At 42.5% G+C, this 17,579-nt stretch overlaps 1 long non-coding RNA gene across 1 annotated transcript; it reads left to right on the plus strand.

Annotated features, from left to right (window-relative positions):
• Window positions 1-1,065: 1,065 nt before the first annotated feature.
• On the plus strand, window positions 1,066-14,193 carry LOC119494725. The gene is made up of 3 exons (XR_005208280.1): window positions 1,066-1,244; window positions 3,150-3,290; window positions 13,877-14,193. It is a non-coding gene; the product is annotated as an uncharacterized LOC119494725 (long non-coding RNA).
• Window positions 14,194-17,579: the final 3,386 nt, after the last annotated feature.

The raw sequence follows: 17,579 nt of genomic DNA on the forward strand, positions 1-17,579 counted from the left end.
ACGACCTGCAGAGTTCTTTATTATATTTATTATATTTATTATATTTATTATATTTATTATTCATCTCAGGTAAACGAGGTGTTAAAATATGGAAGCAGAAGTTTGATTGTTTGATTTCTGACTCTCTGTTTCAGTCGGAGGCGTCTCGTGAAAATCTGTCACTTCCTCTCGATCTCATTTTCACTTTGTGGACTTCAGAAGAGACAGAAGACAAAATTATTTATTTTAACATCCCTCAAAATTTATAGAGAAAGTCCTCTAACTCTACCTGTCCTGTCCTCTGCCTGTCCTCTGTCCTGTCCTCTGTAACTCCACCTATCCTGTCCTCTACCTGTCCTGTCCTCTGTAGCTCCACCTATCCTATCCTCAACCTGTCCTGTCCTCTGTATAGCTCCACCTGTCCTGTCCTCTGTAGCTCCACCTATCCTGTCCTCTACCTGTCCTGTCCTCTGTAGCTCCACCTATCCTATCCTCAACCTCTCCTGTCCTCTGTAGCTCCACCTATCCTGTCCTCTACCTGTCCTGTCCTCTGTAGCTCCACCTGTCCTGTCCTCCACCTGTCCTGTCCTCTACCTGAGAGAGAGAGAAGACAAACTGATTTATTTCAACTCTCTCTCAAAGTTTCTAGGGAGAAAGTCCTGTAAGTCTACCTGTCCCGTTCTCTGTAACTCCACCTGTCCTCTGTCCTATCCCTTTACCTGTCTTTTACCTGTCCTGTAACTCCACCTGTCCTGCTCTCTGTCCTGTACTTTACCTATCCTGTCCTGTAACTTCACTTGTCCGATTCTCTGTTCTCTACCTGTCCAGTCCTATACCTGTCTTTTAACTCTACCTGTCTCTCTCTCTCTACTGCATAATGAGTACTTTTATACTTTTGATACTTTAAGAACATTTTGTTACCAACACTTGTGTACTTTTAGTTTGAATGCAGTATCTCTGCTTGTAATGGAGTACTTCCAGATTGTAGTACTGATACTGTTACTTAAATAAAACCTCTAAAGACTTCCTCCTCCACCTCTGGCTGCAGCTCCGCCCACGTGGTTCACAGCCAGGTGACACACCTGAACAGGTGAGCCTCATCAGACACTGACAGGCTGACTGAGGACTGAGTGGATGTTTCACTCTGAATGTTTTCATGCTGTTGGTTGGTGTTGAAGCTGCTGACGGCGTCTTTACGTTAACGTGAGTAGACTGTCTTTGTGTCTCCGTCCTCCGTGTTTATCTGCAGGAACTAAAGAGTCCAGGTGAGCAGTGTGATCTCTCCTTCTGAATCTCTTCCCTCAGTTTGACTGCAAGCTTTCTTTTATTTCCTCTTCTGCGTTTCCATCAGCAGTTCAGGTTTCATAGAAAGGACGATCAGCCGCGACGTGCCGGCTTTTTATGACACTAAGCGGAGCAAACGTGGTTAAAGAGATCCAGTTAGGGAGGAGTGATTGCTTTTCAGGAAGAAGTCCAACTAAACACGGCTGCTAATGCAGAGCGATCTGAAGAACAACGATGGAATAAGCACATTTCATTTACAGCGAAATCTAATAAGTTAAATTAGCGAGCGCTCGTTTCATACCGCCGGCGGGAACCCCCACACCCTCCTCCCCACGAGGAGGAAGAGAAGAAGAAGAAAAAGAAGAAGAAGAAGAAGAAGAAGAAGAAGAAGAAGAAGAAGCATTGACGAAAACAAACAACAAGCTGTCTGAACGTTTGACAGCAGCTGCTCCGATAACCTGGAAACACTCGCTCCGTTCCAACTCCCTCCTCGCCCTTTCTGAGGTGAAACTGAACAGCTATCTCGCTCTCCGGCTCTCTGCAAGGTCGGCGAGAAAAAAGCTGAGGGCCCAATCAGGAGGTCCCTGAGCTGAGCCGCAGGAAACGCTCCGCCCGCCAAATCTTCTTCTTCTTCTTCTTCTCTGTTGGCGAAGGGCAGGAGGGACGGAGACGCCTCAGTCGGCTAATTAAAGAAGTCCAATTAGAGTGGCGTCAGATGGGTCAGCAGGCCGCTGGAGGACGCCACCACCGCCCCCCATCTCCCCCACCACCTATACCCCCGACATCAAAACAGCCTCAGACAGTCGAACCGCTGTTACCGTTTTAATCTCTGCTTCATCTAATCACAACAGAAACCTCCTTCTCATCATCATCATCCTCTTCCTCCCTTCATCCCTTCAACACAGGCTGTATTCTACACTATACTAGTACTACAACCTCATACTATACTAGTAGTACAACCTCATACTATACTAGTAGTACAACCTCATACTCTACTAGTAGTACAACCTCATACTGTACTAGTAGTACAACCTCATACTCTACTAGTAGTACAACCTCATACTCTACTAGTAGTACAACCTCATACTCTACTAGTAGTACAACCTCATACTCTACTAGTAGTACAACCTCATACTCTACTAGTAGTACAACCTCATACTATACTAGTAGTACAACCTCATACTATACTAGTAGTACAACCTCATACTATACTAGTAGTACAACCTCATACTCTACTAGTAGTACAACCTCATACTCTACTAGTAGTACAACCTCATACTCTACTAGTAGTACAACCTCATACTATACTAGTAGTACAACTTCATACTCCACTAGTAGTACTACCTCATACTATACTAGTAGTACAACCTCATACTATACTAGTAGTACAACTTCATACTCCACTAGTAGTACTACCTCATACTATACTAGTAGTACTACCTCATACTATACTAGTAGTACAACCTCATACTATACTAGTAGTACTACCTCATACTATACTAGTAGTACTACCTCATACTATACTAGTAGTACTACCTCATACTATACTAGTAGTACAGTCTCATACTATACTAGTAGTACTACCTCATACTATACTAGTAGTACAGTCTCATACTATACTAGTAGTACTACCTCATACTATACTAGTAGTACAGTCTCATACTATACTAGTAAAATAATTAAAGAGAGAAAAGAATTCTATCAAATCAAATAATGGATTTTTCTTTTAAAAACATCAGTAATGTCTGACATTAAACCCGGCCGACGGTTTCATCCATGATCAGAGGAAAAATAAAACAAAATGCAGATTTCTCCTGTCTCCTGTGTGATTTATAGGCTCCCATCACGACGGCGGAGGACTTTCTAAGATGTATTTCTGTTTGCAGAGTGGATCCTGGAAGGAAACCCGTCCACCCGCCCGCCCGCCCGCCCGCCGCCACCAGGAGCCTCGCCGCTGTACGATGGCGACAGATTTGTGATTAAACGGCCACTTTGTCATGCGAGAGGGACATAATGCATCAACACAGGTGAGCGTGGAGGCCTGTTGTGGAGTTTATCATCATGACTGCTTCAGAAATTGAAATGGGTTATTTATTGGGTGTCAGTCACGTCGGGAACACACACATTCACACACGGCGCCGCGTTTCCCCGTCTGACTGTGACACTTGTTATTATTATTATTATTTTTTGTGACAGATCGCCCAAGCCGCAAATCTTTAGCTGCAGCCCATTAGTAATCCTGCGCCGCCGTCGGTCGGATGTTTATTATTTCCCAGCAGCAGGACGGATAATTTATGAGGGGAAACCTCGGCGTCTACCTACAGCTCTCAAACAGGAAGCAGGTCACAGACGATATTAAAGTCATCAAAACCAAATCCACCGAAGTGAGTCAGGCAGCAAACTAAAGCTATACGCTGTCACAGATTCATGACGGCGATACAGACACACCGGGGGTAGAGAGGGGAGGGAGGGGAGGAAGGAAGAGGGATGAAGAGTGATGATGGAAGGAAGAAAAATATAATGGAGGAGAGTGATAAGGACGAAGGAAAGGAAGGAGGAAAGATAGAAGAAGGAACAAGGAAACGAAGAAGGGTGAAAAGAATGGTACGTGTCCACAGGGGCGTTGTTGGACGTGAGGGGTCGCGCCGCTTCCCCAGTATGGACGCATGATGGACGCATGATGGACACATGATGGGCTCAAAGCACCTGACTGGACGCTTCCCCTCGTGGGCTGCTGCTCTCAGCTTTCAAACCGGAACCAACATATTGGCTCGTTTAGAAATATATCATGAAAATGTGTTTCTGAGATGAGAAATAATCCACGAAGTGGCTGAATCTGTCGTCATTTCATATTGAAAATCGATTAGTTTGTTTAAAAGTTTTTCAGGAGGCAGCGAGTCGTCGCTGGACGCCTCTGATTTGCATAAAGAAGCTGAGACCTTGACTTTATGCAAATGAGGAGCGGCCGACGAGGCGCTAATGCATCGCACTGCTGCTTAATGAATGGGAAGAGTTTAACGATGGATGGAGGGATGGAGGGATGGAGGAGAGAAGATAAGAAGGGATGGAAGAGAAGACAGAAGTTAAGAATGAGAAGAAATGGTGAGGAAAGGAAGGAATGAACATGTAAATACGTTCATGACGTGCAGTCAAAAAGCTTTATATGCGATCACCCTGCTTCTTGATTTGTTGTTTAATTATAACATCTTAAAATGTGGGCTTGTTCTAGTCGTCTTATTCAGATTTCTGGAGGATGTCGAGACTTATTTGACTTCCTTAACAAGCAGCAGTAAGAGGGAGGATTTATTATCTTATTTAAGAAGCCGACAGGTTCTCACTCTTAAAGGGACTGTGTGTAAGAATCAGAAATGTCTCGTTAACAGCTTCACCTGTGTCCGTTAAGTCAACTAAAGTCAGCGTCCTGTTGCTGGCGCTTGTGCTCGCTCTACATAGACATGAAGGAGCATCGCTCAACACAGTGAGGAGACACACGTCAGCTAAAAGCACAATATCACTCTATATTTCAGCTGCTTGGCAGTAATGTTAGCTGACCAGACCAAGGTCTCTCCATGAATCAATGCTGATCCTAGTGTTGGCTTTTCCCGCCTCAGCCTCCCGACCGCGGCCGGAGGGAACGGGGGAGACGCCGGAGTTTTGGTGGGAGACGATAACGTTTCTCTCTGCGGAGCCCCGTCACTTCACAAGACACGGGAAACCTCTGTTGGTCTGGAGGAGCTGCAGCAGTTATTTCTGCACAAACGTCCACTGAACATTCACTAGATATTCTCAGAGCTAAACTAACTCTTCTGCAGTGTGGAGTGAGCAGCATGCACGTGAGAGGTGGAGAGAGAGAGAGAGAGAGAAGGAGCGTGGTGTGTGAGTGAAGGCAGGCAGAGGAGCAGAGGAGCAGAGGAGCAGAGACTCCGGTCCTGGAGACCAAAGCTACGGTCTCCCCCGCGTCCTCCGACCGCGGCCAACACTGTTTAACAGCTTCACTAGATACAACCAAGAGGTTTTGGCGGTTAGTTACAAACAGTCCCTTTAAACAAACTGAACAATGCACGGAAGCACAAAGCCTCACGAATCTTTCTGTGTAAACCATCTGAGGATCACAGCGCCACTATACGGCAAACTGTGCATGATTTGTAATAAGAGTGCACAGCAGTAGCGTGTCCAATAGACCGATAACAACACAACAGAGTGTGACCATACAGATGTAATATAAAGCCTCAATACTATTCAAAGTCGGCTACTTGCAAGAAATAATGCACATTCAAACATACAGTCACAGAGTGAAGAACTAACTAGATTCAAATAATAAATAGCTCTGTGTTTGTATTGACAAAATCTACAAAACAACAACACAGAAAATAAAAGTAATGTGTAGTTTTGGTTCGGAGGACGAGACCGTAATCAGAGACTTTCAACAACAGGATCTGTTTTATTTTCCTTTTCATGCTCATGCACTAAACCGGTGCTGCTTATTAAAGATTTACCACCAAGTTCACCTGTTTTCATATTTATATTATTACACTCAATGTCGATGAGGATTTAGTTTAAGTATGTTCATAGAAATCTATTTATGGAGTGTGTCCTCGTCCAGGTGGACGTCTCTCAGCGCTGTCGGAGGTTTATAGGAGTTGGACTGATGTGGGGTCGTGTGTTGCGGTGGCGGCGGCGGCGGGTTGCGGACCCTGAATGGAGGGGAAGTTGGGACGGATGCAAATGAGCTCTCGGTTTAAATGTGGCTGTTTTTTTATTCATGGAGGATTGATCGAGTCGTGGTGTGGAGGAGATGAATGAAATATGCATGGAGCGGCCGCACTGTACCCGCCTGCCCGACCCGTGATTAATTTCACCTCACTGTGTGTGTGTGTGGGCTCGTCGTGCTGCGGCGCCGCGCGGCTCACGACCCACCGAGATGGATCTGATGCTGTTTGACCGCCTGGTGTCGATCAACACGCTGATACTGACTCAGCTCAGGCAGCAGAGAATCTTCTGGTAGAAACACGAAGCGTTTAACCTCCTCAACCCTCATTTCACCCTTAAATCCTCCCTTAAATCCTCCCTTAAAGGACCACACAGTTATTCTTAACTCACCTTATAAATTAAATATTGTAGCTGATCAAACTCGTTAACAGTTTGCTTATTAGAAGAAACTTTGGGTTTATTTTCCTGAAAAGTTTCTTACTAATATTAGTTGTCACGGGTTGCAGTTTTTTGTGCTTGTTTCCAAAGTGTAGTTGCTTTATTGGGCTCCTGTTTCTCTCCTCTATACCGGTCTAGTTTGTCGTGTTGCAGGATCCGTACACAACCCCGATCCCTCAACCGCAACCGCCGCCTTCACAGGGTTGATGGAGTTTAGCTAACGATGCCAGGTACTAAATGAGACTAAAGAAATATGGCAAAAAGTACAACAAAGACTGTGAAAAAGACAGTAGACTTAAATATTGGATCGTTTTCAAGTGGGGGACGACTCGAAGGCTTTTCGCTGCATCGAGCAAAGCCCAACGTGGATGCAGCACCCTGTGGCGAGCGCAGCTTCAACATGAGCTCAAACTGCGCTGTGTCGCGAGCATAGACGGCTCTCCTCTGCCGGGAAACGACAGTTTGTGTAGCTGCATAGTCGTCCGAGTGGAAACGGTAGGGATTATATACGCTGTTAAGTTCCAGCGAAAAGGAAAACCAAGGGTGAAATCGTGTCATAAATCGGGAGAGATACGGGAGAATCGTGATCCCGGGAGGAAACTGGGAGAGGGCGATGAAAACCAGGAGGGTTGGCAGGTCTGAACATCACGACCAAACTAAACACCAGGCTGAAAGTCCAGTGGTTCCTCCCAACCCGCCCACCGAAAGTGGTCTTCCTCACTTTATATACTACGTAACTAGCAGTTTTAGCCCTAAACCTGGAGCGCTCTCACAATATCAGACTCAGCGAGTCGTTTCCGTCCAACATTTTGAATGCAACGTTTCCGGCGTGTTCTTGCTGCTGCTCTCTCTCCAGTAAATGATTTGAATACCTTTATTCCACCTCTGCTCCTGTTTTCTCCAAAGGAACTCTCTCAGCTCTCTCAGCTGCAGCTCCTTCATCTTTTCGTTGTCGAACACGTTGTTGCCCGAGGCGCGAGCTTCCCTCTCCGCCTGTTTTCTGCTGGAAGACGAGGCGAGGCGAGGCGCGGGATGGCGTTTCAGATCGGCCCAAAGCAGAGCATAGACGTTACCTCCGGGCTGCAGGAGGGGTCTCATGTTTGTTTTATGACCGGCGTCCTGTATCGACCCGCCGGGCGTCCAGCTGCCAGCTGAACACCGTCGGTGTTTGGAGAAAGTGTTAATCGATTGATCACAACGTGCGTCCTGACATCAGCAGAATAGAATCTCAGCACGTCAATCATTCGGCGTGTCGGAGCCCTGAAGCCTGAGAGGAGACGAGGGACGAGTGTGTCTCACATTCACAATGAAGACGACCACATCACGTCTGTTTCTGCTGCGCATTATAATCTTCCTCCCATCTGTTCACTGTAAAACACCTCAACTACATCATCACTCTACACTAACATGACATTTTATTAAAGTAATTACACAATTCTCCCCATATTTTACACATAAATCATCTCACACTGCAAAATGTTCCATTTTAACAAATACTTTAGTTCATTATTGGGCCGTAAGAACACTCATTTTAAAAAATATGACATTATATTCCCAATATTTTTTATGTGAAATCATTTTAAAACTGCAAAAATGATGCAATCTTGAGTCATATAGATTTTTACTGAGTCATAAATCTAGTCCTAATCTTTTTATCTTAAAACAAGTCAAAGAATACTCAAATATTTTTAACACAAAATGTTCTTACATAACAAAATCTTTATCTATTATGTCTATTTATGAGTCCTAACATCACCCATCTGACATATTACATAATATTCCACATATCTTTTCGTATAAAATCATTTTACATTGCGGAATCCTAAAATATTATTTCATTATTTTATAACAAATCACTTAATACTCACAATATTTGCCAAAATCAGTGCTTCCCAGCAGTATATAAGAATAATTCTTAATGATATAATGAATTAAAATAACACAATCTGGACTGAGAAAAGCAGCAGAAAATGGAGGGATGGATTATAAATAATTAATTCATTTAAGTTAATTCAAATATTCACTCTGTTCTAAGACGATGAGCGTCCCGTAGCTGCTGTTTGCTGCAGATCTGACGGAGAGACCAGAGTTAAGACTTTTCTTAAGACTTTTTAACACCTCTAAGGCCTTTTTGAGGAATCCTGATTCAGTGCTTTTTAAGACGTTTCCAGGCCTGCAGATGCATAATAGGAAAATTGAAAGAGGAAATATTAGAACCAGAGATAAAAAGTAAAGTGTTCAGGGCAGCGTGTAATAATGAGTATTAAATCAAAGTGTTCCCTGCTCTTGTGGAAGCACTTGTGCTTGAGTAAAGTTTGATGAGTGGAGTCAGATCCTCCGGCGGCGTGTCCTCCTGTTATCCTCCCACTCATCGCGGGGCGACTCTCTCAGCGCCGCCTCACAAATGTCAGACCGCTCTCTGCCAGCTGGGACTGTGAGTGTGTTTCTTTTCCTGCCGTTTCTCACACAGCGATCGTCGTGCTGCACTTTGCTGCTCCATCATCAGCGCCCCTCTGCCTTCATTTAACACCTTGCCGTCCGTCACCACTCAGCTCAGACGCAGACGCTGGTTAGAGACGAGATGCTGAGATGTTACAGCTACGAGAGGAGTCCAGTCTAACCCTTTAGTAGATCTGTAGACGTATGTCGTAGGCTATTACGCCCATTTTGGTTGACTGAAATGATAAAAGTTTAGTTTTTATTCAGTGTATAGGCTACAGATTTATACAGTTGCAGAGGGGCTAAAGAGTCACATGTGTCTCTGGAGCTGCAGGTTGCAGACAGACTTCTGGGTTAGGCATATAGGCTATCCTGCGTGTCCTGCGTCCCTTCACAGTGTTGGTTGTGTTCGTTCTCAAGATGCAAGAACATGTCTGAATGAGGCAGCATGTCAGGACGTGATCTACGGTCAGGAGCAGACAGCTGCAACAAGAGTCAAGTTTTAAAAATAATTTAATCTCTGATAGCGCAACCATCGTCTCTCTTCCTGCAACAATCTTATTTTTTTCTACTACCCAGTAGTACTCAGTAGTACTCGGTAGTACCCAGTAGTACTCAGTAGTACTCAGTAGTACTCAGTAGTACTCAGTAGTACTCAGTAGTACTCAGTGAAGTATATGAAGGATGCTGCTGCAGTCAGCGGAACATGTTGGTGAATCAGAAACCTTTAGTCTTGTTATCACTCTCAGCTTGTATCTCAGTCAAAGGCCAAATCCCTCCTTCCTGTTCAGACCTGACCTTCTGCAGGAATCAGAGGATTATGGGAAATGATCTGTGTTTCCTGTGCACTAAACGTACATCATATGTCCGATAGGATCCGCTGCCGACGCTCACGTCAATCTGCGGCTAAAATAAAGCCGAGATAAGCGGAGAGAGCGATAAGCTGCAGCTCCTTCAAGTGTTATATGCTGCTGTTAGATCCTATCATCACTGCAGGCCTCCATGCAGCGTCTCCATGCAGGCGGCGCCGTGTTTTAACAACATATACAGCCTCGCTTAGCCCCGTCACATCAGGTTAGTGATCCCACAGGAGGGCGAGGGGAGAGCCAATGAGCTGCCCCGACCAAGCCCCCAAATAACAACAGCAACAACAGCAACAGCAGCAACAGCAGCATCACAGTGAGACTCAATCTGACTCCAGATCATCTGTTACATCCAACACCACAGACGGACGGACGGACGGACAGACAGATGTAGAAACTAAAGTATGAAACAAGACATCATGGTTTTAGCAGCAGGCGTTGCAGGTTTAGGTGTATTAGGAGCAACACGTACATACTGACGCTTTGTCACAACCCTCCGCGACACTTTTTGGTCGCAGTAAACACGTCCTTAGTGTTGTGAATTAAACAAAAACACTTTCTTAGGATTAGGCAACAAAACCACTATAGTTAGGTTTAGGGAAAACAACATGGTTGAGCTTAAAATGACTGTTTGTACAGTGAAAATGAAACTGAACGTTGTGAACGCGGGACACTTACAGCGGTCTCCTGGATGAAAGCCTCGTGTTTGTTGGAGATGTGAGAAAAAAAATATTACATTTTTTATCATCACAAAAAACATCAAGTGAAATAGCAAAAGGAGCTGTTGTTTGATCTCAATGGCAACTTTTATAAGAATCTTTCTTTTTAACGTTTATTACGTTTTGCGTTTTGTAATCCTGTAGCGGCGTTATTGTTTCCTATATTCGGTGTTTCATTATCTCCGTTAGCGTTGGAGTGTGACGGCGCCCAAAAACGGATCTCTCACACCAAAAAGCACGAGATTAGGACTGAGCTCTGTCCACAAAACCCCAGCTGACTGTTGGATGAGCTTGTTTCCAACATGTTAATGAGACAGCTTTGGAGTTTGATGATGGAGCTGTCGGTTAGCAGTTTCCAGTCTTTATGCTAAGATAGGCTAATCCATCCGGAGAGTCCATTTAAACAGGTTTCTAAACAGATTCTGGACCAGCAGGACAGTTTTCTGTGGCTGGACCCAGTTGTGTTTATCACATCCAGATCAATAATCTGCCTGTTTACTCTCCATAAATCCTCTCTGTCTCTGTCTCCATCTCTGTCTCTGTCTCCGTCTCCGTCTCTCTTCTCATATTATGTCTGCTGGTGTTTACTGTGGTTGGCGTGTTTATGAGCAGGTATAGCCTCTCTACTCTGATCTGAAGCGTTGCGGTGTGTTTAAGTTGTCGTGTGGATTAACGGATTTTTCTAACTGTGGCAGCAGGACGGCGTTATCATCTCAGCGTATGTAAATGTTTCCTCTCATCCACTTTCTCTTTCCATGAACAACGTGTGATGCAACCGCTTCTCAATTTATCTCAAATAAAGAAGAGGAACGAGGAGAGAGCAGACGTGTTTCTGAAAAGAGAAAGAACACACATGCAAATGCAAATTATTCTGCTCTCTGAAATATGAATTGTTTAACACTTTTTTTTAGAAAGGTGCGCAACCGTGATAATATTCTGAAACCCCTTAAAGTTGCACTAATCAATATCTTCTCTGTTAACGGTGGATTAAAGGAGGACCTGCTGTGTGAAAGTGTCACTCGTACTGATGAATGTTGTTTTTTACTCAAATAATGAACTTCTGTTGTAATGAACAATCAGTTTATAGTATAATAACGTGACTGTGTTACTCTAAAGTGGATGTAGTGTTATGTTACTCATTAAAAGGGAAGTTTGAGCTTTAGCTTCGATACGTTGGCCTTTTAGTTACAAGAGGATTTAAATCTAATCCTTTAAATTTGATTGGATCACTCAAAAGTGGATTCGTGAATACAGAGTGAGACGGAGCTGCAGTGAGTTTGAGTTTTACATATTTGTTTATATATAACGAGAGATAACCAAACATTGAACACAAGAGACGGAATCAGAAACTGGAAAATGTATTTTTTTTATTTTTCTGCGTCTTTAAGGCGACTTTTTAATATTATTTTGGCCATCAACATCTTGGTTTTTGGCGTCTCCGTCTTGAATTTTTGGCTGTTGTCCTACGAATGTCCAGCTACACGTGTCAATTTCTGCTCGTTACATGCATACAGTCTTTTCAAAATAAACTTCCATCTTCACAGGAAACAACTTCCTTAGGTTTAGGTAAAGATGGTGGTTTGGGTTAAAATAACTACAGAAATGGCGTTCAGTACTTCAGTACGGAAGTTACGTGACAAATAAATCAACATTGACTTCTGGTTTCACACGGGACACAAACACCGATCACCCATCTCCACCCAAACTCAAAGTTTGGTATTTTTTGATCCACCCTGACCTCCTCCCTGCTCTGCTATTGTCACTATTTATAATTCCTGGTTCAGGATTAAGTGGATTACATATGAATTGATTTTGTGGCGTATACACGAATTACAGTGCATCACTTTTAGTAAGTATATAACGGAGTATGAGATCAGCCAGCATGGTCGCACGATTTTTTGCAGTGTAGCAGATAAACTGTTAAAATAGACATTAATTATTTGCAGCACAAAAACAAAAACAACATCTTAATATCAGTTTCTGCAGTTTTTTACAGTGCAACAGATAACTTGTTGAGATGAATCTTTTATAGTGTAAAGATGAGCTGATTGAGACGGGTGTCATTTTTCCCGGCTGTCTCCACAGGACGAGCATGTAAGGACATAAATAAGAAAGCAGAGCGGGCATTTCTGCAGCAGATCTCATGATGTAACACGGTGAAAGCGTTAAACTGAGCTGCGTGATTTGCATGTGAGATAATCTTGCGAGTCGCTGCTACGGCGAGATCAAAGGGGACGCGTCACCGTCGTCTCCGTATCAGCTGATCGGAGTCGACCTCGAGGCTTCTCGGAGTGCGACTGTTTCATGTTCACAAGTTCATCAAAGCGGCGGGAAATCACAGCGGAGCTAATTACAGCCCCCTCCAACTCGCTTCACTGCAATTAACCTTATTGAATTTTTCCTGCAGTTCGGTGTTTGACAAAAGTAACGGAGGCTGTCGAGCTTCCTGGATCACATTCACACATGTTGTTTGACTTTGTTTCTGTTGCCTTGAGCTGCGAACACGCCGAGATATATACTGCATCTAAACATGCATCACCCCGTCTCATCTTTACACTTCAACACTACAACATCACAAGATGTTTTCATATCGTTCCTCTTGTTCTTTCTCTTGTTTTCTACAACTGGAACGAGACAGAATGATTCACATCACTGAACTAATATAACAAATAAAGCTGCTGGTTCAAGCAACAAGTTGAATAATCTCAAATACGTGAACATTAAGTAACATAAGATTAGATAAATACGCCCCTGTTGATCCCACAGGCTATATAAGAAGTGGATGTAGTCACCATGAGGTCACCCAGTGGTTTGCTGACAACGGTTTTGAAGACTCGAGTTCGGCATTTTGGCCGTCACAATCTTGGTTTTTAGCCGTCACCATCTTCTTTTTTTTTTATATATATATATAAAATGAATGAAACTAGTCTGACTACTACTACTGCATATCAGTGCCATTGTATGTTTGTAAAATGATAATAATTATGGAGCCAGGGGAGGGGTTTAATATTTCCAGGATTAAGGTATAGTATTATATAGTTGTAAATTGACCCCTCAGATTCATCTGGTGACCCTCTAAAGGGGCCGGACCCCTCGGTTTGGAACCACTAGATGATTAAACTAGTTTCCAGTAAATAAAGTATTTAAAAGTGGCTGAAACATAACATTTATTTTGTCTTCTTTTTGTCAAATATAACTTCCATTGTCTGTAATCAGATATCACATGTACTGTATGCATTCCACTCTCCTGTATCTGTAAACACACAGGGAAGGATTCCTGATTGAGCTTTTATTCATATTGTTCTCTTTATAAAACGTGATAATAGCCGTGCAGCAGCAGCAGCAGCAGCAGCAAGCAGCAGCAGCAGCAGCAGCAGCAGCAGCAGCAGCAGCAGCAGCAGCAAGCAGCAGCAGCAGCAGCAGCAGCAGCAGCAGCAGCAGCAGCAGCAGCAGCAGCAGCAGCAGCAGCAGCGGTCGGCCTTGACTCCGCCGGCCTCTCTGTGAACAGCAGCTGGTCTGACGTGAACGACTTCCAACTGCAAACAAAAAGGCTGATTCAAAGCTCTCCGTTGGTGACAGAGGCAGCAGACCTTGACTGTGTTGTGATCAGTGTGCTCCTCCTGGTGTCTGCACACAGATGAATAGAGTAAAAAATGCTCAGCAGAGTGGCAGAAAAGAAAAACCCTCACCGGCAGAACGGCTCACTTCGCTTCAATTCAAACCTTCAGTCATGTTTTCCTGCTGGTCCTGAAAAAACAGCATTAAATCATCTCTTTCAGCCTCCGTCTCTGCCATCCTTTCTGGCCTTTGGATGTGTGAATAGATCTCAATAGGAGGCGTTTCATTTGATCTACTGGATGTGCCTGCTTTTTGTTCTCTATTTAAGTTTGTGTGACTTTTATTCCATGACATCCGTTCCCAGCCGTTGTTTAGTACCTTTTTAAAGGACAGTTTTATTACAGCTTTGGGTGTCATTTTCACAGTTTTGTCCATCATTGTACTAATAATAATAACAGCTGAGATCTGGGAACACGGCGACGAAAGGAGTTCAACAAGTCCTCAAATCTAAACAGATAACATGATTCGTCAGTGATCCGCCACCTCTCTGTGGATCAGGTTTCATGTAGGGAAGTCTGTCCAGAGGGCTTCAGAAGGTTTATTACTCTGTTTGCCACCAGATCACACACAACTAAAGTCAAAACCAAAAACACAACAACAACAATATAGTGAACTCAGTTTAATGGGCTAAACAGGAACATTCAACCCATGTCAAACTTAAAAAATGTGAAAAACGTTAAAAGAAAAAGTGGAAAAATATCTGAAAACTATTTGTAAAATATGTGAAAGAAATATGTGAAAATGTCCTAAAATTATTAGTAAAATATATGAAAAAACAGTATGTGAAAAATATCAGAAAATGTCCTAAAAGTATTCATTAAATATATGAAAAACAATTCAGAAAAATGCCCTAAAATTATTAGGAAAATATGGGAAAATAATGTAAAATGTCCTAAAATGATATAGTAAAATATATGAAAAACAATATGTGAAAAATGTTCTAAAAACATTAGAAAAATATAAGAGAAAAAATGTTGATTTTTAACATTATTAAAAGGAAAAGCAAATCTGAAACCATCAAATGTTTTTACATGAAAAATGATTCCAACCAACAAAATAGTTTAGAGTAGAAATATAAAAAAGGAAATACTTATAAATATAAAAAAGGAAATACTTGAGTACAAGTACCTCAAATGTGTCGTTAAGTACAGTACTTGAGTAAATGTATAGTTATACCGTATTCCTCCTCTGACGGCACGTCAGTCATCCTGAAGTGCAGCAGAGAGGAAGCAGGAAGTGGCAGCTGTCTAACAACGACGTCTTCATCTCACAGTCACCTTCATCTTCCTGACTTTCAGTCCTGTAGTTAGTGTTTAGTGTAGAACATGGACAGCGTGGTGTTTCCTGCCCGTGAAGGCATCACAGGCCAAACTGACAGCGGTGGCGTTTAATTCTCTGCTCCGTCTCCTTCTCCTCTCCGGCTGCTGCTCGGGGGGGAACTGAGAGGAAACGACGAGCCAAGACCCGGATTTAATTAGTTCTTCTTCTACTTCCTCTACAAAACCCGCCGCCACTGTCAGGTTTCCCCGAGCAGGAAGGTTGTTGTTGTCAAGCAGCCCGTTCAGCCACTGAGGCCACTGATTCACGGCGGCGTGATCGCACACTCTCCCCATTAATTAAAGTTGCATATGAAGTGTCTGCAGGGAATCGCTGTTTCGCAGCCAAACTCCCATCCAGATGGTTGCTGATATGAAGCCTCGGAGGACGGCTCTTTTGTTTCTCTCCGCCACGCAGACAAATTTTACATTTCTATACAGTTAAATGAACTTCCTCTTAATTGTTGGATATTAAACTGAGTAACTTCTGGTCATGTCTGAAACTTTGGAGAGCTTGTTGACTTCTGTGTTGACGCTAGCAGGCCGATATGGAGGTGAATCCCAACGGTCTGCTCTTCTTCTTCTATTTGTTGAAGCATAAACAGGCAGATACCAGATGTATTTTATATTCAGCTTCTTTTCTTGGATATCTTAGATTTCTAGTTTAGGTTTTAATGGCATATTTAAAGCTCTAATTTATATTTTCTAGAAGGTTAAGTGAAATTCCTGCATGAAAACTGACAGAAAATGTCCTAAAATTATTAGTAAAATATGTAAAAAAAAAAAAATAGCTAAAAAATGTCAGGAAAAAAAATCGAAATGATTATTTATATATATATAAAAATGTGAAAAATGTTTGAAAACTATTAGTAAAATATATTTAAAACAAAATATTTGAAAAATGTCAGAAAATGTCCCAAAATTATTAGTAAGATATATCAAAAATAGATATTTAAAAAATGTCTTAATATTATTAGTAAAGACTTTGAAAACAATATGTTAAAAATGTCACAAAATCTTCCTAAAAGTATTAGTAAAATATGTGGAAAAAATATGTGAAAAATGTCAGAAAGAAATCTAAATTATTAGTAAAATATATATACAAATATGTGAAAAATGTCCTAAAATTATAAGTAAAATATGTAAAAACAAATATGGGAAAAATGTTCTAAAACTATTAGTAATATATGTGGAAAAAATATGTGAAAAATGTCAGAGAAATGTTCTGAAGACTGGTAACTTTGTGGAAGTGAATGGGGATCTAAATAAAGAATAGAACATCAGATAACATTAAAACTGTAAATATTCCTTTAGTGCACATACGATTTAGATGGTGGCCGATTACCCGCTACCAGTGAACCGCCCCATGAACGACTCTTTTGATTCTTTATTTTTTGAATATTATAGAACCAAGACAAAACTGACAGAAGGCGGGACTCAGAGAAAAAGTCCCAAATACCAATCCGTCTGCTTCAGCACCACGGACAGCGCCGTAGATTCATCAACACAGCCAGTCGGTCCATCTCTTTGGTTCAGACTGAAATATCTTAATAACTTGTGGATGGATATCCATGAAACTCTGTAGAGATATTCATGGTTCCCAGAGGATGACTCCTGCTGGTTTTGGTGATCCTCTGACTTTCCATCTAGTACCACTAGCAGATAATAATTTCAGTTGGTCCAATACTTTGGTCTTTACCTGCGAACCGAAAGACAATCCATCTGTCTCCTTTGTGATTTAGCAGCTTTGAAGGGCTGTTTTCTTTTTGATGGAGCAAAGCTAACAGTTTCCCCCTGCTCCCAGTCTTTGTGCTAAGCTAGGCTAAACACATCCTGGACCTATCTTATGCAAACAGAGATGAAACTGATAATATGTTGTATTCTAGCTCTGGGGAGGAGCAGGAGGTTTTGTTGAGGTCTTGTAGGACTTTCCTTCATTTAGCCCATAAACTTTAGAAACAGCAGATCTGAGACATGCTGTAAGATTCACATACTGCACACCCTGAAAATCTCCTGCAAACACCTCCTGATCCGCCCAGATAAAGGGCCTCTGGATGCAGAAGTGTGTGTTTTTATCATCCGCTGACCACAGTTTTTAGCTGACAGTGCTGCTAACCTCTGGCAGTAAATGCTGATGTGAAGCTGTTAGCAGAGGGAATATCACACTGAACCTCATCATGTTCTTACTGCCTCCATTTATCACCGGCAGCTTG

Source organism: Sebastes umbrosus, chromosome 9, assembly GCF_015220745.1.
Source record: "Sebastes umbrosus isolate fSebUmb1 chromosome 9, fSebUmb1.pri, whole genome shotgun sequence".
NCBI lineage: Eukaryota > Metazoa > Chordata > Actinopteri > Perciformes > Sebastidae > Sebastes > Sebastes umbrosus.